This window comes from Ochotona princeps, chromosome 11 (genome assembly GCF_030435755.1).
Source record: "Ochotona princeps isolate mOchPri1 chromosome 11, mOchPri1.hap1, whole genome shotgun sequence".
Taxonomy (NCBI): Eukaryota; Metazoa; Chordata; class Mammalia; order Lagomorpha; family Ochotonidae; genus Ochotona; species Ochotona princeps.
Window position 1 is genome coordinate 40,200,400 of NC_080842.1, and position 16,522 is coordinate 40,216,921.

The 16,522-nt window shown below is 49.1% G+C and overlaps 1 protein-coding gene across 2 annotated transcripts in view; it reads right to left on the bottom strand.

Annotated features, from left to right (window-relative positions):
- Window positions 1-16,522, bottom strand: part of ZNF395 (zinc finger protein 395) — a 43,706-nt gene that overhangs the window by 13,135 nt on the left and 14,049 nt on the right. The window lies entirely within an intron of this gene.

Consider the following 16,522-nt stretch of genomic DNA (forward strand, 5'->3'; position numbering starts at 1 on the left):
TACACACACACACACACACCCCCAGGAACTGCTTCCACAGATGAACAGCCAAGAGGCCTTATCACCGGGCAAACTCGGAGTGCAGCTGTTGGCTCCACACGGACTCTCGGGCTCAGCTGACTGCAAGGCCGCACAAACAGCATGGAATACATCATGCCACGGCCTGATTTTTGCCTTGAAGACACTAACGCTGAGCTGAGTGCTCAGTGATTGTGTCATGGCCACAAAGTTTGTTGGTGCAAGACTCTGAACACGACTCTTGGGGTAGACCTCTCACGAGGTGACCTCCCTGCTGCTCCCTGCACCTGTTCCCAGGTAGCCAAAGAACTACAACACCCAGCATCCAGCAGACCAAGGCCCCCCAGCACATTCAGGGTCCCCAGCCAGCCTGCACTGGGTCCCTGAGCTAGTTCCCCTGTGTTGTGCCACGTCCCCTGCACCTGCCTCTCTGTTTCTTCCACCAGCAGTGAGCTGAGGGATGAAGGTGTGCAAAGTGCAGCCATGGCCACAGCAGGTGTAAGGCGTCAGGGCCTTCTTGGACCTCCATGCCAATGCTGCCCTATACCCTGCTCAAGACACCCACCTACTACACCTGGTATTTCAGACGCCCATCCTGCCAGAATGTTCCTCCCTCCCCTGGATCCCCTGGCCACACTCATACCAGAAGGGAGCCTGTCACCACCGTTCTTGGTGCATGCTTCCAATGTTCTCCAAAGCTGCACTTTCTACCCTGGCCACAAGCATCTCCGAGACTGGGTCCCCACCACCTCCACATCTTCCCAAACCCTGGCCTTCTTTCCAACCATCCCAGAGAGCATTGCTAGCAAGCATCTCCACTGCAGCAAAAGAGGAACAGCAGGAGCAATTTTACAAAGCAAGAAGACTGCAAGTATTGAGCAAAGGAGTCTGGCTGCTTTTCCCCCAGCATGTTACTAAGAGCCTAAGGAGCTGCAATCTGATAGTGGTGTCTTCACTGTGGATCCTCAAAACAGCAGAAAACAGATTAGGAGAGGATGGGAGTCTCAGCAGGGAAGCCGATTTCCCTTAAGTGGCCTGCAGCTTCATATCCAATAATACTCTCTTGGAAATCTTCCTTTGCAAGGGGAAATAAATCTTCATTGCTACAAAAATAATACGCATCCCCAGCTAAACAGGCTTTTAAACTCGTTTACCCTGCTTTGTCCTGAAAGCCTCAGGCTAAAACAGCGAGTCCCTAAGGCTGCATTCAATCTCAGGGAGGCTGCAAAGCCGCATGCAGACACCAGATGGCAGCACTAATCCAGGGACAGAGACAGCCCTTGTCTTGGCAACAAGCCCAGTGTGGCAACCCCCACCAACCCCGGGAAGGAAGTTTGGGGTTTCTACCACTGCAAATGAAGACAGGGTAGCATTTCCAAAATTCCTGGGTTTCCAGTCCTCACATGACGCCTGAAATGGTTGGCCACCAAACCCTGGTGCTGTTTTTGTGAGCCTTTTGTTTCTTTTTCATAAAATGAACATTTTTCTTAATTTTTTCTTTTGGTAGGTGGGCCTGCACCTTCCAAAAGCTGCTGGATCAGCATAAAAGCGGGTGAACCTGCCTACTTCCGGCTTGGTCTCACATGTCGGCCTTCATTCTCGAGCCTTCCTCCTTTAACCAGCCCACATTCCACACTGAAAACACACTTCATTCTTGGTTTTATTTATAGTATTCCCAAATCTTAATTTTTAAAAGCAGAAGAGAAAGAAGGAAGGGAAACTGCCTTTATTAAGTGCTTCATAGGCACTAACTTTCATAAACGACATCTAATTTAATCCCCAGAACCACTTGAGGGAAACACAGACGGTCTGTTATTTCTAATGGGGCCACCGTTGTTTGGGAGTGGCTGCGCCTCCCGCCTCAGATGGTCTGAACTTGGGACAATCTGATGTCAAGGCTCACAGTCCTGCCATTCTTCCAGTAGGTGCAAGATCTCTCAGTAAAATACGCAATGAAGTTGCTCTTGGTATTTATGCAGTTATTGTTTCTTCTGCCAAGAAACTCTAGATGGGTCAGGTGTTTGGCTAGTGTCACAGGACAGAGGGCGAAGCCGTGCCAGGTAGAGTCCTGGCTGCGTGACTCCAGACACAGCTTTCTGCTAATGCACCTGGGAAGGCAGCAGATGCTGGCCCAAGCTCTCTGGCCCCTGCCACCCACGGGGAAGGCCAGGATAGAGTTCCTGGCTCCTGGATTTCATCTGACTGTTGTGGCAATCTGGGGAGTGAAGCAGCAGATCCAAGATCCCTCTCTCCCTCCATTCCTTTCTGTCTTGGCAATACATACCTTTAAAAAAAGAGAGAAAGCAAGCCGCTTGGGATACTTTCTTCTATTAGAGTGTCTGAGTGCAAGTCCTGGCACCCTGCCCTGTTCCAGTTTCCTGCCAGTGCACACCCTGGGAGGCCTCAAGTGATGGCTCAGCTGGCTGGATCCCTGCCATCCAATGGGAGAGCCAGGCCGAGTTCCTGGCTTCGGCTTGGCCCAGGAAATGAGCAGTGCTGTGGGTGCTGCGGGAGTGAACCAGTGAGTGGAGATCTTTCCTGTCTCCCTCCCTCTGGCTCTGCCTCCAGATAGCTCCTGACCCAGCACGCCTATTGGTCCATTTTCCTTGGGCACTTTAATTCCTTGAAAATCTCTTCTCCACTTGCATATTAGCCTCTTACAGACAAAATAAAAGGTCCCTGCTTTAGTCTAACCTTGCTAACCAATCCAACTGACTGTTAATCATTTAGCAGCTGGGGCCTGGGAAGACCTTTATACACACACTGCTGTCTGAAAGGGCGCAGAGAGATAATAGGATCATCTAAAGAGGGGAAATTCTAGCCAACCTGACACCAGGGATTAGGGCACGGAGAGGTAAACTACAAACAGACTCACCTAGGCTGGGCAGTCCTGCAAGTGTCATCTGGTGTGCCTCCCAGGTCAGCTAGTCAGCATGCCCCTTCGGGGAGGATGGACTTTGCTCCACAGACAATGCAAATAACCAAGAGTCCTTGGGGACTTAAAGGGGATTAGTGCACGACAAAGGTGACCACACTAGCTAACCCTGGGTCCTGGAGCAATTTTGCGGGGTTCACTGTTAGTTTATGCCCCACACGGGGGGTTTACCCACCTCCTCCCAGGATGTTCTGTCACTCTGTGTCCTACTTCAAATTGACCCTGCTCTCCCCTTCTGTTCACATCCTCCCCTCCCTGCCTTCCCCACTCTGTAGTTCTCTTTCTTGGGAACTATTAATGGTCTATAGAAATCACTTATTCACCCCCTAAAGTGCCATATGTTTCTGGAGCTGCCAAAAGAAATGGGTAACAATCCAACAGCGCTTCAACAGGTAGCCAAATCCCGCATTACACTTGCCTTAAAACTCTTGTCTTACAGAATGCTCTGAAACAAAAACTCATGCTACAGATGGCTCAGTACTGTCTGCCCCTGCTCCTCACCCTCCAGCTGTCACCAACAGAACGGACTGGCAACCTGGAATATGTATTTTGGTCAATATCCAAAGCATGTTAGCCCTCTTCCAAGCTCAGTAAACACCTTGTGATGTGTCCCTAAGCCCCCTAGGGGCACACTGGCCATGAACGAAACAACTGGAACAGATCAAACAGTGAGTGAAAACTGTCCTGTGGCTCAGACCTGCAAGCTGCTGTTTGAGATGTGACATGCTGGCAGCCCCATGTCTCAGCGCACGTACGCCCATGCACATGCTTGTACACAGTGGGGCCCTCCTCCTACCCAGGGACACAGCAGCAGGACCCGACTTCACCTACTGGCACTCCTCGGAACCAAGGTCGTAAGTTGAAGTGTTTCATTATACAATTAATGGTTTTCTGGTGGTTTGAGGTTTTTGTTGTTTTTTGTTTTGTTTTATTTCTTTTTCCAAAAGTTAAGGAGGATGAAGTATGGAGTAAGACTTCTGTTTGCAAAAGCTCAGGTACTTGCTATCTCTGTAATGAATAATCCACAGGTCAAGGTGAGGTCTATCGACCCTCTGCCAAGGGTTTCTGCTCACCCTTGGGTTCTATTTATTTTTCTGGTTTCCACTGGGTAGCTCTGCATAGAACAACATTTCAAGTTGTCAGTTACTGAGTTAATATTTTGCAAATCATTCTTTATCTTCTAGAAGGTTGACAAGCGTTTTCTTGTAAATCCATGTTTTAACTCATGTATGTGTTCAGTATCATGTTCAGACCTGTATCAAAGGCCAAAGGTTCGCTGCAAATCCACCTCCTAGTTTACAATGGAACAGGATTCCTGTACAATTTGGTTTGAGCGGGTGTTAGCTGGTATCTATCAGATGCCATGCGCACTGCGGGCATCCTTGTGAGTATATGCAAATTTGCCTGTGGTCCTTCAGGTTGGCAAGTCACTATTTGAACCTTGATAGAACCAGGCTGTTGCAACCCATCACTCCTACCCAACTGTTACCTTTTTGCCTGCCAACGCTCCTGGAAAATCAGCAAAGAATGGCCCAAGTGATCGGGTCCCGACCAGCCACGTGGGAAGACCTGCATGGAGTTCCAGGCTCCTGGCTTCAGCCTGGTTCAACCTCAGCTGTTGTGGCCACTTGGGGAATGAACCAGAAGATGGAAGATATCTTGTTCTCTCACTCTCTGTCTCTCCCTTTCTGTCATTCTGCCTTTCTTTAAAAAAAAATCATTTATTTTTTATTTTAAAAAAAGGCAGATTTACAGAGAGAAGGAAAGACAGAAAGAAAGATCTTCCATCTGCTGGTTCACTCCCCAAGTGGCTGCAACAGCCTGAACTGAGCCAGTCCACAACCAGGAGCCTGGAGCCTCTTCCAGGACTCGCACGCAGGTACAGGGTCCCAAGGCTCTGGGTCGTCCTCCACTGCTTTCCCAGGCCACAAGCAGGAAACGGAGCTGCTAGGATTAGAACCGGTGCTGATATGGGATCCCTGTACATGCAAGATGAGGACTTTAGTCACTAGGCTACCCCACCAGGCCCATCATTCTATCTTTCAAATAAATAAAATAAATCAGGAAAGAAGAAAGAGGGAGAAGGCGGTAAATTAGGAGGGATGGAAGGAGGGAGAAGGGAAGCAGGGAAAGAAAACAAACCCCACCTGACTTTAGATAGAAACCTTGGCCAGGGTTCAAGGGCTTGAGCTCAAACTTCTCAATCTCTAAAATAATCAGATTCTGTAACAACATTTTTTCAAAAATAAATGAATGTGATCTGTATTTAAGATTTTCACAATGCAAGCATGAGAGTCAATGCATTGGGCATTTACTAGCCAATTAAGCATTTTTTTGAGATCTATTTACGGATTTGATAGGCAGAGTTACAAGACAGATTCAGACGGAGACCATTTCCTATCCATGATTTCACTCCCTAAATAGCTACTACCACAGCTGGGGCCGGGCTGGGCCCAAGTCAGGAGCCAGGAGTTTCATCTGAGTCTCTCGTGTGGGCCATCTTCTGCTGCTTTCCAGGCACATTAGCAGAGAGCTGAATTGCAAGTGGAACAGTTGGGACTCAAACCAGCAACCGTATAGGATGCCAGCCTTGTAGGCAGCAGCTTAATCCACTGCACCACTATGCCAACCTTCAGTGTAATACTTCTAAATCAGCTGGGATATTTGAAATATTGTTTCAATGGGTCTTTTTGTTTAAGACTTACTCACTTCTTTGAAAGGCGGGGTTAACAGAGACGTGAGACAGAGAAAGAAATTTTGGACCCGCTAGCTTTCTCCTCGAGTGGCCAGAGCTTAGCCAGGAATTCCATCGAGGTTACCCACGCATGCAGAAGGGGCCCAAGCACCTAGACCACCCTCTGCTGCTTTCCCAGGCACATTAGCAAGGAGCCAGATTAGAAGTGGTATAGCAGGGACTCAAACCAACACCCACATGGGAAGCAAGCATTGCAGGCAGCAGAATTAGCCTTCTACATCACAACACAACAGCCACTTCTGAGAGTTTATAAAAACAAGATCACACTGCATTCATGAATCATAGTTTGGACCACCAGTGAAAACTGTATGATAGAATATCAAGAAGGCATGGTGAAGATCTGAGATACCATCTACTGCCCACTCAGGGCTGAAATCCTCTCCCCACATTCCCCACCGTTACACCCCCATACTCCTTAGAAAAATAAGGAAAATTAGTGGGGCTGGGGCACAGCAAGTTAAACCACCACCTGCAATGACAACATCCCATAAGGGCAAGGATTTCAGTCCCAGCTGCTCCACTTTCGGTCCAGCCCCCATTACTGCACCTGGAAAAGCAGCAGAAGATGGCCCTAAGTGCTTGTCACCTGCACACTCACACAGTAGACCCGGAAGAGGCACCTGGATCCTGGCCCAGCCCCAGCCACTGTGGCCATTTGGGGAGTGAACCAGCAGATGGAAGATCAAGCTTTCTCTCTCCCAATGTAACTGTGAAATAAAACTTTTTAAAAATAAAAAAGATTTTTTTAAAAAAGTGTTATTTCCACATTCAGGCTAAAGATGGGCCATAGAAACAGGACATCTGATCAGGTGACAATGAATTCTCTGCAGCAAATAACAAGGATTCCTGATGAACGTGTGTGAGTCTGACTGCCCGAGAGCCGCCCAATCACGTGCCCAATCATGTCGAAGAGACCATTTGTGTTTGCACTGCTGGCAGGAAAGCGTTTTCACAGTTCTGCCCAGGCACAAATACACTTCCCCTTCCCTCCCACATACCTCTCTCCATTTGCTTTCAAACAGCAACGTGCTTTTCTCAGAGCTGTCATGCTGAAGCTACCCCCGCAGGAAACAATTCCCAGCACGGTGGCTAGCACCCAGAGCTCAGGCATTCCTAGCTATCCCCACCAGTTCCAACAGGACTGTCTCTCACTCAGACTGCAAGCCTACTGAGGACAGAAACCAGGGCCTGCTTCTTCCCTATTTAGATTAGTGATTTTTTTTTTTAAGATTTATTTGTTTTTACTAGAAAGGCAGATATACAGAGAGGAAGATCTTCCATTTGCTGATTCACTCCCCAAGTGGTAGCAACGGCCGGAGCTGAGCCAATCCAAAGCCAGGAGCCAGGAGCTTCTTCCAGGTCTTCCACACAGGTGCAGGGTCCCAAGGCTTTGGGCCATCCTCGACTGCATTCCCAAGCCACAAGCAGGGAGCTGGATGGGAAGTGGGCCACGGGGACACAAAACGGCACCCATATGGGATCCCAGCACATGCAAGGCAAGGACTTTAGTCACTAGGATACCGTACTGAGCCTGGCTTGGTGATTTTAACCAAGGGTAAGGAGAGTCCTAAATTTAGGAATAACATCGTCTGAGAATGGATACCTGCTGCTGCCCTAATATGAAAACAGGGACATCAAAAGCAAAGGCAGAGTTTCAAACAGCGTCAAAACTCAGAGCTCTGACACAGTGCTGGCTTAAAAGCGGGCAGAGAGGGACCAATGTGGCATAGCAGGTAAACCCACTGCTTGCAATACCAGTATTCTGTATTTATATGGGTGCCAGTTCCAGACCTGGCTGCTCCACATCCTATCCAGGTCACTGCTAATGTTGCCTGGGAAGGCAGCAGAAGATGGCCCCAAGTGTTTGGACCCCTGTCACCCACATGGCAGACGCTGGTTGAGCCTCCTGCTTTGCACCTGGCCCAGTGCTGGCTATTGCAGCCGTCTGGGGAGTGAACCAGTGGATAAAAGATCTGCCTTTCCCTCTCTCTGTATAACTCTTTCAAAATAAATAAATCTTTTTAAAACAAATAAAAAATAAAGCCAGGCAAAGAATACCATCCAAGGAAGCAGAGCCGGGTAAAATCATGTCTCTCAGTGTGTGCTGTGAGGTGGAGAAGTTGTCAGGCACCATCTTCGGGGTGGGGCAGGCCATGCTGGGAGTAGGGGAGGGTAGGAGTGGGACGTGAGGTGGTTGAACCTGATTCAAATTGTGCTAACAGTCTGTGACAGCTGCAGGAGATAGCTGGTGAGATAGATAGCTGCTGACTTGGCATTTTACCCAGAGCCAAGACTGCAGGGAGGGAGCCAAGAGCCGAGTTTTCCCCGGGGAGAAGCCTTGGAAAGCTGACAGTTCCTCCCAAACAGTTTCCAAGTAAGCATCTTAGAGGCCTGCACAGGAACTCGAACCACCCATGACCAGCTGAACAGCACATGCGATTACATTCACGTTACTACGCATCCTGAAGACGCTTTTCACTCCCGGCCTCTCAACAAATCAACAAAATATGGAGAGAAATATGACCCCGTTTTGCAGCTAAGGCAGCAGCTTCCTCAGGAAGGTCACCCATGTGCTCCCAATCACAGAATCAGTGTGTTGTGGCATTTGCAGCTTCCCTGGTTGCTACCCCCCTCCCCCGCCATTCCTCTCTTTTCCTTGGGAGGGACCCAGTGCGGGGTCAGGGGAGACGACGCAGGTTTGGCGGGGCGGGCAGGTCAGTAGTCTCACTAAGAAGAAGACTAAGGGACACATTGAAAGCCCTTACAGTAACAACGCACACAAGCTGGCCACCTAAGACTGGCACCCCAGAAAGAGAAAAAGCAGACATGACCATTTTAAGTCTATCAGTCAAGAGCCAGTTAAGCTTGAGCCTGAGAGGGCCCTTGGCAGAGCAGGAAGGCTGCAAAGAGGAAGGCTGCAAGGCAGGAATGCCCAAGGCACCAGCCCTGAAACTCCTAGACCCTCATTCACAGAAGGCATAGCGATACACGCTGTATAGTTTTCATAGAAATGATTCCAGTAGAAACAGTTTGGAATTCCACAGTGACTTGAATGAATAATCAAATTCCCCAACAATGACAACTAAGTGAGTGAAACGGTTTGAGGAATTACCATGTTCCCTCAGGCTGCCATGGAGACGGTGAGAGCTACCTGGTGATTCTCCTAACTGAAACCAGCAGGTTCTAAAGAGGTGGCTGTTGGGCCAGTGCTATGGCACAGCAGGTGAAGCCACTGCCTGTGATGCCAGCATTCCGTATCTGAATACCTACTGAAGTCCCCGCCACTCCATTTTCAATTCAACTCCCTGATAATGCGGCCTAGGAAAGCGGGAGCACTTGGACCACGTATGTAGGGCCCTGCCACCTACATGGGAGAGCTGAACGAGATTGTAGGCTTCTGGCTTTAACCTGGCCCAGCCTTGACCATGGCAGCCATTTGGGGAGTGAACAAGCAGAGTTAGACATATATCTCTCTCTGTCACTCTCCAAGCCAAATATATATATAAATGTTCAAACACAAAACATTACCTCATTGTAGAACACAGTGGGGACACACAGGGCTACAGGTGCCTTAGGAAGCTGTCACCTGGTCCAGGGGGCCAGCCTAGAACTTAAGACTCAAAAACCAAGATGACAAAATGTACAGACACAAACATAATGAGTGTACAAGAGGTGCTTCATCAGAAGGCACCAGACAGGTAACAGTAGAGCAATACAGGTGGCACCCAAATGCCTCCCAGGAATCTAAACCTGCTCCAAAAGCCACCTGCCCTCAGCGAACACTAATGGGAAATCAGCTGTGGCCTTGGTGTTCAACACCACGTGATCAGAAACATGTGCCGTGGGGGCGGCAGAATGCACCAGGGACTGAAAACAGTAAACTCCTGAAACAGGAGCCGGAGGCCAGAGGTGATCTCTTTCAAGGCCAGGGTGGCGGGCCGGATCATGAGGACACTGCAGTACTGTCCAGCCAGGAAGAGAGATACCAGGTTGTCACATATCAAGTTCTAACCCTAATTTCTTTTTATCCCCTCTCCCCAGTTAACCATCCACGTCTTCTGCAGCACGTTGGGGCAGCATCCCAGACCTTCACTCTAACATCCTCTCCTAGTGCACTCCATTCTGCTCACCTGCAAGGGGCGCTAAAGCTCGTTTGTGAAAACGGCTCTGCCACATCCAGAAGAGGCTGGATGGAGGCACCCTGCACAGGAGCGTCTCTGGAGACACGGCGGAAAACAGCCTGAGCCACCGGCCAGTCCCAGATCACAGCCTCAGCTTCCCCAGCTCACCAGTGAAGATGAGACAACTACTCGTCCAGAGCTGCTGGGAGACCAAAACCTGCCCAGTGCCCAGTTGAAGGGACTCAGCACAAACGTTTCCTGTGCCCCAGGCCCCCATTTTAAACCAATGCTAATAATACCACGAGCAGATCTGGGTGCTCAGTAGCCACTTGCCCAGCTGGCATCTGGAAAAGGAGTTCATTCCAGCATATTCCATAGGAGCCTGTAACACAACTACTGACTCAAAAGGAATTCCAGGAGTTGACCATGGATGAGCAACTCATGAACTGAAGTTGCAACAAAACTGATTTCAGCAAAGACAGGAGGACCAAGAAATGCAGCCTATCCCATTTGGAGGCCTGCTGGCCAAACTGAACCCACCCCAAGGTTCAGAGCTGAGAGCACCCCGCCAGGTCAGACAGCTTCTCCCTTGGGGCTCGAAGCCAGAGACTGGCCCCTGCCTGTCTCCCATGTGACCCGGTGCCTTCTCACCTCTCTCTGAGCAACAAGTCCCAATTAGGCCCTCCTCTCTTCCCTCAAGCCTAAATCTCAATCTTGGTGCACTGCCCAGGGTGGTTCAAGGCCGGCTGCCAAACCTCCCCACCTTGGGGTGGGGGGTGGAAGGGGTGGGGCCTGACCAGTCTCTGCTGGGAGCAAATCCAGCACACACCAGTGCTGATCCACACGTCAGCATGGACTCACCAGAATCCAGGGGAGCAACACCCAAGAAAAAAAAAAAACCCAGTGCCTTTAAAACAAATGCTGGGCCTAGCCCCCAACAACACAACACAGTGCAGAATGTGAAACAGCCTGAGATTCAGGCCCTTCCCTGAAAGATGGGGGGGTGGGCCTCAGTGAGCTTCCAGCTGGCCCACGTGGCCAACACTGCACAACTGTACAAGCACCCACCATGCTCTACAGCCACACGCACACACTTGTGGCCAGTAATGCCCAAATGAGTGTGTGAGCATGCGCTTCTTGCAGAGAAATTAAAAACAAAAAAATCTAATGCTGAAGCCTGATAAGATGGCTTTAGCATTAAGCCCACAAAGTTGGACGAATATCCATGCTAAAATGTTGTTTGTTGATAGAGAACTGTTATGAATCTACACACACAGACACACACACTCACTGCCAAGGGACTGCAGCTTGAGAGAGACCCAGACACGTTTCCGCAACAAAGCAGAACATCAGCCTCAATAAGAAGAACACAGACATCACCCGGCAGGTCGTATAGGACAGAATGAGGGGCAGACGTTCAGCCCAGCAGTTAAGGTGCAGCTTGGGATGCCTGCATCTGCTATCTCAGTACCTGGGTCCAAGCATCCACTCTGCTCCTCCCAGTGCACACACTAGAAGGTGGCAGGTGATGGCTCGGATGCTCAAGTCCCTGCCACTCCCATGGGAGATCCAGAGAAAATGTCTGGCTCCTGGCTTTAGTGTGACTTCAGCTGTTAAACAGTATTTAGAGAGTGAACCAAAGAAATCACATCTCTTTCTCTGTCCTCCTCCTTCTGTGTTTAGCCCCTCGGTCTTTAAGATTTATTCATTTTTATTGGAAAGACAGCTTGACAGAGGAGAGGAAAGAGTAAAAGATCTTCCATCTGCTGGTTCTCGCCCCCAAATGGCTACAATGGCCTGAGCTGAGCTGACCCAAAGCCAGAAGCCAGGAGTTTTTTCCAGGTCTCCCATGTGGACACAGGGTCCCAAGGACTTGGGCTTGAGGTTGAAAGCTTACTGCTTTCCTAAGCCACACGCAGGGAGCTGGATGGGACGTGGAGTGGTATGACACAGACTGACATCCATACAGGCTCCTGGCGCTTGCAGGGGGAGGATTCACCATGAGCCACCACACTGGGCCCTCCTTTGCCTTTCAAATAAAGAGAAAAAATACTCTTAAAAGACATCAGATAGGACCCACACGGTAGCCTAGTGGCTAACATAATTGCCTTGCACACACAAGGATCCCACATGGGCACCAGTACCCCATCTGGGTGCCGGTTCATGTTCCAGCGGCCCCGTTTCCCACTGAGCTCCCTGCTTGGGGCCTGGAAAAAACAGTGGAGGATGGCCCAAAGCCTTGGAACCACATGGGAGACCTGAAAGAAACCCCTGGCTTCTGGTTTCGGCTCTGCTCCGCTGCAGCCATTGCAGCCTCCTGGGGAGTGAATCGACAAACAGATTTTCCTCTCTGTCTTCCTCTCTGTCTCTTCTCTATATATCTGACTTTCCAATAAAAATGGATAAATCTTTTTTAAAAAGACATCAGACATATATGTATATACATGTGTATATGTGTATATGTAGATGTATATATGTAACATAAGTTTTACTTGCCCTTTTACATAAAGAAGAAATTGTATACAGAGTTGGGCGAGGGCCTGCCGAACACACCAATCACTAAGGAAAGCTTGGTAAGGAATCTTTAATGCCTCAATAGTGTAGGGTTGAAAATTAGTCTAAAAATGAAAGTGAGGAGTGACGGGCTGACACAAAATTCCACTCCCAGAGGCCAGGCCTGAGGCAGCCAGATGGGCAATGTTCACTGGGTCCTGTGCCCTGAGTAAGCCATTCCGAGCTGAAGTGCCCAGGTAAACACAGATCCATCACAGAGAGCACATGGTCCATGCTTGTGGGTGCTGAGAGAAGGGAGGGGTGATGCTAGCACCCAGGACAGGACACACGGAGACCCCAGGCCACAGTACTGGGGAGCCCCCACCTACTGCGGGAGGATGCTCATGGTCGCAAAGGCTGGCACTGCACCAAGTCCTACTCTTGATGAGGGTGGCAGCAGGCAGACAGGTGTGCTGAGGGCAGGGTCAGCAGACCAGAAAAAGCAGGGGGATGCTTACAAATACAGTTACATCCAACAGCTGCATGGGACGAGACCCACTACAGATCAAACAGGCAAGAGGATAGCTGGAAACCTTCCGTGGAGTCCACAGACTTTCAGAGACTGGCATTCTAGTAGCTGTCGTTTATCAACAGCTTTGGTGCCAGTCACTCGCTAAGACTGCACAGGCTGTAGCTCATTTAATCTCCCCCAATTAATCCACCAGGTAGGCACCCTCCTCACCTCCACCAGTCAGAGGAGCCCACAGAGCTAGAAGGTGACAGAACCCAGCAGTGGACTCAAATACGCATGACTACGGGGCAGGGTTGTGACACCTGCATCTCATACCCCAGTTCCTGGGTTTGAAACACAGCTCCACATCAGCTCCAGCCTCCTGCCAGTGCACACCCTGAGGGGCACCAGAGGATGACCCAATTATTTGAATCCCTGCCACTCACACAGGACAGTCAGGGCAGTTCTTGGCTGCTGACCAGCCTCGGCTTGTGGCAGGCATTTGGAGAGGGAACTGGGAGGTTGAAGATCTCTTTCTCTCTCTCAACCTGAGTATATATGTGTGTGTAAAAGTCGATTACAAAAGTTATAATCCACCCATTCTATTACAGCTGGGAGAAACCTTGAACTGAGAGGCAAAACTGAGAGGCAAGACTCAATCACCTCCTAGGATTCCTTGCTGATAAAATCTGAGTTGGAGAGAGGTTCATGTGGCATTGGTGGGTATGGCAGGGAAAGGGGGAAGGGTCTCATATATAGCAATGAGGTATCACACCTGGGGTTATCCCTATATGCCCCTCCATAAATATCTCCAAGAAAGGACACAGAGTCAGGGGACGCAAAGGAGCCCCAACTTCCCAATCCACTGGCTGCGGGCAAAGGACCACCTTACCTCTCACCGCCTCAGTGTCCCTGCCTGTGAAGTGAGAAAGATAACAGTTCTGATTCCAAAGGATAATTTGGGGCTATTTTTTTTTTCAAAGATTTATTTATTTATTTTCGTTGGAAAGTCAGATATACAGAGAGGAGGAGAGACAGAGAGGAAGATCTGCCATCCAATGATTGACTCCCCAAGTGAACGCAACAGCCAGAGCTGAGCCGATCCGAAGCCAGGAGCCAGGAACTTCTTCCAGGTCTCACATGCTGGTGCAGGGCCCCAAGGCTTTGGACCATCCTCAACTGCTTTCCCAGGCCACAAGGACAGAGTTGGATGGGAAAAAAAGCAGGGCCGCCAGGACATGAATTGGTGCCCATATAGGATCCTGGCCCATGCAAGGCAAGGACTTTAGCCACTAGGCCACTCTGCCGGGTCCTGTTAGGAGCTTTTTAATGATGGAACCTTTTAATGGCCGGAAAAATTCCTTTAATTAGGGTTTTTTCTCCCTGCAAATTGCATTGGCCTTTTTTTTTTTTTAAGAGTCAGCAAACTGCTCTTCCTGAAGGTCCTGATAACCCAGGTCTGGGAACAGAAACAGAAAGGAAATGATGAAAAAATACACATCCAGTACTAGGCACCATGCCTGGTACAGAGTGTGCCATAACGTTAACTTTGGGGAGAAAATTATGACACCAAATGCCAGGTAGTAAAGAATCAAACTTATGGGAAAGTCATGAAGAAAAGTCTGTACAAATAGGAAAGCCGGGTAATTAAGTGTAACATCAGCAAGGACAATGTACGACACCTAGGGAAAAGTCAAATGCAAGAGCTCTATGGTAATACACCTGTCCAAAGTGGGACCTCTGTGCCGAAGTGGGACTTCCATGTCGCTGTGGACTCAACTGACAACTTATTGCAGTCACAAGGGCTGAAAAGAAAAAGACATTTGTACAGCATCTATGGAAAAACTTTAAAAAAAAAAAAAGGCTCCCTGCCTCCCCCCAATCTATAAAATGAGACTATCATTCACACAGTGAACCCTGGCTGTGGAACAGCATATCAAACTACCACCTGCAGTGGCAGCATCCTATGTAGGTCCTGGTTTGAGTCCCCACTGTTCCATTTCCAGTCCAGCTCCCTGTTAATGCACATGGGAAAGTAGCAAAAGATGCCCTGTACCCATGCATGGTAGACCCAGAAGAAATTCCAGGCCCCTGGCTTCAGCATGGCTCAGCTCCTGCCTTTGACTATTTCAGCCATTTGGAGAGTGAACACAGAAGATAAGCTATCTGTTTTCATCTCTTCTCTCTCTGTAACTTTTCCTTTCAAATAAATAAAATTTTTTTAATGATTCACAGAGTCAGAAGATAGCCAACCAACATGTGCTGCTATGTGATGAGGACGAGCTAAGAGGACGGGCTCTTCAGTCCCAAAAAGACCAAGGCCAGGAGAACCCTGAGAACACACCATGTGGGAGGCAGTAGCTGGGTTGCCATCATTGTCATCAAACCCTGAGATGAGGTTAAGGCTCAACTAACTAATCCTCCACCTGCGAGCACCAGCATCCAATAAGAGTGCCGGTTCGTGTCCCAGCTGCTCCACTCCCCATCCAACTCTCTGCTTACGGCCTGGGAAAGCACAGCGGATGGCCCAAAGCCTTGGGACCCTGCACCCACATGGGAGACCTGGAAGAAACTCCTGGCTCCTGGCTTTGGATCAGCTTGACTCTGATTGTTGCGACCATTTGCCAAGTGAATCAGCAGATGGAAGATCTTTCTTTGAACCTTTTCACTTTGTAATCTGCCTTTCAAATAAAAGTAAATGAAGCTTTTTTAAAAAATCCTTTTTAAAAGTGATGGAATAAACACAGGAGGACCTGTCAACACTCATAGGAGACCAAGGGCGAGCTGCCTGAGATTCCAAGAGCTGCTTTCCATGCCATCTGCACAAGGAACTGAAGACAAACAGCCACGATATCATCTGACTGCAGAGGGGTTTGGCCTTCCCCAGCTGGGGGACCAGTGGTACCAGGGTGCAATCAGGCCTCAGTACCTCAGCTGGGCCTGACATGATGAACTTCATGCTCTCTAAGAGTTCTGCAGAGGGCTGCAGATGATGCCAGAGGAGTTGTATGCCATTCCTCTCTAATTAACATACAGTGTTGGTAGCAGCCACGTGGCAGGGTTCTCGATATTCTTATGGAACATTAAAATTCTTTCGATGCCTCAACCCTTGACTTGAGTGCTTGGTATTCTAAACACGAGATGCAGACCAATCACAGATGGGCTGAAAGTTTTCGGTTGCCATGAAGTTGGCTTAGCGTTTACCATTTAGGCTCTGCAGTGAGCTGCTCACGCTTCCTGCGATTTCTGAGCACCACCATCATCAATTGATGGGTCCAGGTACTCGGAGGGAGGAGGGAAACAACCGTGAGCATGGAAGGGCGCTTCTCAACATGAACCCTCCTCAGCAACCCACAATGGTCCATGCGCACTGTGAGAGCAGGTGAGCCCACACCTCACACATTCTAAATCCTGTCCTAATCTTAAAACAACTACTTAGTGTCTGAGCACGTGATAAGCACCCCCTGCCTACATGAACCCCAAGTGAACACTGACCATATGTCTTTATCAGAGAGCACAATTAAAGTACTCCGTTGCCTAGCAACTCCATTGTCTCAGTTTCTGTGACCCACCGTCGTGGTTTGGAAATGTCAAATGGAAGATACTAGAAATAAATAATTCATAAATTTTAAATCATGTGTTGCTCTGAGTGGGACGATAAGATCTTAACACAACCCACTCTGTCCCAC